Genomic DNA, 6,024 nt, shown 5'->3' with positions numbered 1-6,024 from the left:
CAGACTAAGGAAACAGGAAGCATCTTTGCAGGGTGACTCTGTGTCTACAGAATGAAGAGGAAACGCAACTAACCTGCCGTGACCCTGCACCTAGTTATAGAAGCTTCTGCTGCAATTCTGTGCGCAAGTCCTTGGAAACAAGTCCATCACACTTTGGTGGGACTTGCTTCCAAGTCAAAAGGCATAGATAGGGTCCAGTTGCCATGTAAAGCAACAGGGTCACTAGCCTCGAGGTGGGACCTGGGGCTCTCCTGGAATTTCTAGACCAGGGGTGGCCAAACTTGCTTAACGTAAGAGCCACATAGGATATATGTCAGATTTTTGAGAGCCACGAGACATGAATGTCAGATGTTGGAGAGAGGGAGAGAAGGAAGGAAGGAAGGAAGGAAGGAAGGAAGGAAGGAAGGAAGGAAGGAAGGAAGGAAGGAAGGAAGGAAGGAAGGAAGGAAGGAAGGAAGGAAGGAAGGGAGGAAGGGAGGAAGGGAGGAAGGGAGGAAGGGAGAAAGGGAGAAAGAGAGAAAGAGAGAGAGAGAGAGAGAGAGAGAAAGAAAGAAAGAAAGAAAGAAAGAAAGAAAGAAAGAAAGAAAGAAAGAAAGAAAGAAAGAAAGAAAGAAAGAAAGAAAGAAAGAAAGAAAGAAAGAAAGAAAGAAAGAAAGAAAGAAAGAAAGAGGGAAATAGATGGGGAGGGAAAAGGGAGGTGGAAAGAAAGCAGCTTCAAATGCATTCTGCAAAGCCACCAGCTGTCTTGGCTTGGAGAAGGTTGGTGGGGGCTTCAAGAGCCACACAATATGTGTGAAAGAGCCACATGTAGCTCCCGAGTCACAGTTTGGCCTCCCCTATTCTAGACTATGGGATCAGTTCCCCTGGAGGGAATGTCAGGTTTGTGCGTGGGGCTCTCTACGGTATGCCATATTGTCTAGAGGAACAGCTAGAGGAAACAAATCCGAAGTGACATCACATCATTGCTGAGTTCCCTTCCCCAAACCCCACCCAATCCAGGCACTGCCACCAAATCTCCAGGAATTTCCCAAGCCAGCATTTCCCAATCTTATAAAACAATGAGACTCAAACAGACATTAAGTAATTGAATCTGGCCCTGTGACAATCCAGAACTATGCATGCTTAAGACTCATTTAATCCATCAGAGCTTGCATGTTCACTTTGTACTTTTCCACTGATTTCATAGGAGCTCAATGAGAGCCTTTTCCAGAGAACAAACCAAAGCAGGTTTAACCGCTAGCCATACGGACAAGGCTATGTGGGGCCCTCTGGCACAACAAGGCAAGGAGAGGAAGGATGGGTGCCTGCAGTGGCTCCCAACTCACACATGGGCCGGCAAAACAGTGGGGTTGTCAACAGCCTGAATTAAAAAGGGTCCTGTCTCTTTAACAGCAGCTTGCTAAGGTGTTATTTACCAGGCAATGATACTTACTTCTATGCTACGACATGCCCATTTCCACACATTAAGCCTCCGCTAAAGGGACAGGACTTTCCCCCCTTTCAGGTTGTTGGCAACCTTACGGAGTCATAGCTGGACTGAACAAACTGCAGGGGATGGGGAAGTGAGGGGAGCAGAGGATAAAGAAGCAACCCTGCAAGGCAAGAGGCAGACAGTCAAGAGGCCCCCATGCAGATGGCTGGTTCCAGGAGGGGGGGAGGGCTTTGTCTTAAAGGTACCCTGTTGCTTCTGCAGGAGGAGCAATGGACTCTTGCAGCTACTCACTCAGAGAAGGACCAACTGCTGCCTTTTCATCCCCACACCCATCTTCCGGCAGGACTTGAAAAACAGTGACTTCAGTCAGCAGTGGTTGCACTTGTAATAGTAAAATGGTCAGGGAAACATGTGGGGCACTGTGGATTGTCACACTGCCTTCACCTTTAGCCGGATTGATACAAGCCTCACAGTGCCTGCAGCCACAGCTTTTCAGCTCGAACAGTATGGGATAGGGACAATCATCCATCAAAGAAAGAGAGGGGAGGAAATAGAGCAGATAAAGTTTCTATATTAGAGCAGACAGCAGAACAGATACGTCTCTGGTCACAGAGTACATCATAGGCACTAGCCAATCGGTGCCTATGACATCCCAACTGCAGCCATATGATTAGCACAGTGCAATGGGAAAGCCCCCAGACCAAGATACAGCACTTGACGTGCTGAGAAAATGTAATATTGCAGAAACAGAAAGAGGCGCCTGGATCTGGACACACATCACACAAGAAATGGCCGGTTTTGGCCACATTGTGCCCAAAGGCTATGCTCCCTCTGGATTGTGTCCTTCATGACACAATGGCACCACTGCCATTCCATCAGACAAGAAGAAGACTGCAGATTTATACCCCGCCCTTCTCTCTCAATCAGAGACTCAGAGCGGCTTATAATTTCCTATATCTTCTCCCCCATAACAGACACCCTGTTAGGTGGGTGGGGCTGAGAGAGCTCTCACAGCAGCTGCCCTTTTAAGGGCAACCTCTGCGATAGCTATGGCTGACCCAAGGCCATTCCAGCAGGTGCAAGTGGAGGAGTAGGGAATCAAACTCAGTTCTCCCAGATAAAAGTCCACGCACTTAGCCACTACACCAAACTGGCTCAAACAAGGAACTTAATGCAGTGAGTGAAACACCATCCTAAGACAATGGGGCTCCAAAGCAAGCACTACCATTTTAAAAAAATGGTGCCTGCCATAGGGATCTCCTAAGAATATTCTGCTGTTGAATAGTGATAATATCAGATGATTCACTCTCCTCTGCCTTGATTCCAATTTATATTTGCACACCTTTTCTATGAAGATTCTTGACATAGTTTCAATAACTGGTTTAGGGAAGGGAGGAACTTACAGGAATCCAAACCTGACATGCAAACTAAAAAGCACTTCCCAGTCCACAACCTTCCTATTCACAACACACTCCTTAAAAACTAGGGGGGGGGGGGGGGGGACAAGGATTGCATTATTTTAAACAAGCAGGCTACTGGAAATCCCCCAACACATACCTATCTCCACAGAAAATGATTACATTTTAAGAAAAGAGAAATTGTACTTCAGCCATACGTGGCTGCAAGAAAGACCAAATGTTTTCCCGAGATCTTACAAGAAAAAACCAGTCAGTTCAAGCTGTGTCTTAATACCTGTTCACAGGCAGAGCAGAGAGTTTCCAGGTTATTTAAAGCAAAGCAGGAGTCAAGTTGCACCTTTAAGACCAACCAATTTTTATTCAGAATGTAAACTTTCGTGTGCTCTCTTAAGCACACTTCATCAGACGAGGAGATCAGGTATTCAAGCAGTTTAAGAGGGCAAACTAACTGATCACATGGTCACATAAAATAGTGTGGCTTGGCCTTGCAGTGTGCTTAAGAGAGCACACAAAAGCTTACGTTCTGAATAAAAATTGTTTGGTCTTAAAGGCACAACTTGACTCCTGCTTTGTTCTACTGCTTCAGACCAACATGGCTGCCCCCTTGGATCTATCTACAGGTTATTTAAGCAACAGATGGAGCTGCTAAGAAATTAGCAGGAACTCTCTGGAGAGTTGTGTAGTACTCACAAAAGCCTTGCAGGAAAAACCAGAAAAATTCAGAGGAAAAAAAAAGGAGGGATCTCTAACAACAGCCGGCACAAATCAAAATCTTCATCTAAGCAGGACTTCCCAAGAAGACCGAACGTAGTCCCTCTTTTAAGATACTGTCTGCTTTTTGTTCCTTCCTGCCAGTTGTTTTCAAGATGTGAGCAAAGCTATTCCTAGGCTTCTTCAGGCTGAAGAGCAGTGGGTCTCAATTCCCCCGGCTTGCTTAACTCCACATAGGGCAAAAGAAAAGAAAACGAAAACGAAAAATATATAGACACAGAGCGAGACGCCAGAGAACTCCTCCCTGGCTGACCTGTTGGAATTGTCCGGCAGTGTAGCGTGCTTAGCTGAAATTTTTTGTCAAGATGCTTATCTTCATGTTATAGGCTGCAAAATGGTGGAAACCTTCGGGCAAGTAAGTGTCTTCATGCAGCATCCATGGAAATTGCATCCTGGTCAGGAGGTATGCCTTGCTTAACCACCTGAGCCAGGAGCCCAGGATCACAGGCCCCTCTGCAAACAGCAGACCTTGACCCTCTGGAACTCCCGTCCTTTAACAGAGAAGTGGCAGATCTGACTGAGTTCGTCCTCGGGACTGGGAAGGGGAAACACTCACTCATTGGGTGAGTTCAGCCTCACCACGTCACTAAGAAGCACAGCAAACATTTTGAGATTGTCATCTTTTTTTTAAAGAATACTGCCTCTGACGTTTTGGATTTCCATGATCCACATCTCTCAGTTCTAGACTGCCTTAGTTAAGTTTACATGTACAGTTATCAAAGCTCTCCCATCAGTCAACAGAAAAATGATTCTGCTGTAGTTTCCAATCAAAGCTGGAAAGGACTGAGATTTCCAGCTGTACTTCCCCATTATCTATGTTTTAGTGGGTTTGGAACATTCACTCCCCCGCCCCTGCCCTCAAACTTGTGAACTTCAGCCTATCGGTTTCAATGGTCCTACCAAATTGCATCAAATCAAGGCCATAGGCAAACTGCTTCTGGAAAGACACAGACTGTGCATCATTATTTAAGAACTGCGACTGATCTTGAGCCCAAACAGTATCATGTTCCAATTCCAAACTGGCAAATTATCAATGCAGGAATCCACCCAGTATTTAAAAACAGCAACAACACAGAATTTGGGAAACCTGCCCTCTCCTTTTCTGATGAACAAAAAAGCTCCTAAACTTCATGGCTCCAAAAGACAGCCTTCCATATTTTTTTTATCTTATGATTTGTTTCAACCTGAAAAGTGCTAGGATAGCTGCAGATCTTAAGGAAGATTTTATGTGTTTAGAATCCATGTTCATTCTCCAGGGGACACTCTCCCACTGTGGGAGTGAAAGAGCATGTGTGCTATCTGGGGCAATCAGTTCCAATTCTCTTACTGGAGCACAACAGTATCCAATAAAGGTAAAGGTAGTCCCCTGTGCAAGCACCAGTCGTTTCTGACTCTGGGGTGTCGTTGCTTTCATGGCAGACTTTTTAATCGGGTGGTTTACCATTGCCTTCCCCAGTCATCTACTTTCCCCCCAGCAAGCTGGGTACTCATTTTACCAATCTCAGAAGGATGAGAGGCTGCGTCAACCATGAGCCAGTTACCTGAACCCAGCTTCTACCGGGATCGAATTCAGGTCGTGAGCAGACCTTGGACTGCAGTACTGCAACTTTACCACTCTGCACCATGGGGCAGTATCCAATGCCCCACAGCAATTATAACTGCAATCAGAAGAGACTTTAGCATGCAGCTACCCTCCTGACACAGACAAACACTGGAACAGTGCAATCCTAAGCAGAGCTCCCCCCCCCACTATGCTGAGGATTGCACTTGTATGTGTTAGAATTACTCTTAAAAGAAACAGGATCAATAAACATGCCGGCCATGCAGAAGCTCCTATTTAGAATTCAATAAGCAGAGCTGAGAACAGATTCACCTGACCATTTGCCCTACAATCAAGTGGCTTTGTAGAGTTATCTTAAAGAGGATCTCTTGTGGAACCATTCAAAAAGTCAACACAAGCCTAGAAAATGTAAGTTTTAAGGAGGGTTGCCACCAGGTCACCCTGGCCACCAGCAAGGGAAGGTTGCCAGCTCCAGGTTGGGAAATTCCTGGAGATGTGGAGATGAAGCCTGGGAAAGGCCAGGAACCTCAATGGAGTTCAATGCCATACAGTCCACAATCTGAATCATCCATTTTTTCCAGGGGAACCAATCTCTGTAGTCTGGAGATTAGCTGTGATACTGGGGGGTACCCAGGTCCCACCAGAAGCTGGCATCCCCAGTTTGAGGCTCATTTAATCCATGTTGACTTCTGGATACCAATAAATTATGATATATGAACTGCACAAAAATTACAATACAAAGAATTACCTCACAATGGGCAAGCCAGCTGCATGCACCTGCCCTCGGTTCTGTTCACAATTTTGGGTTTGTTTGTCTGATCACTTATTGACATCTGCAATTA

Source organism: Heteronotia binoei, chromosome 10 (assembly GCF_032191835.1).
Source record: "Heteronotia binoei isolate CCM8104 ecotype False Entrance Well chromosome 10, APGP_CSIRO_Hbin_v1, whole genome shotgun sequence".
Lineage (NCBI taxonomy): Eukaryota > Metazoa > Chordata > Lepidosauria > Squamata > Gekkonidae > Heteronotia > Heteronotia binoei.
Note: the sequence above shows the minus strand (reverse complement) of the source record.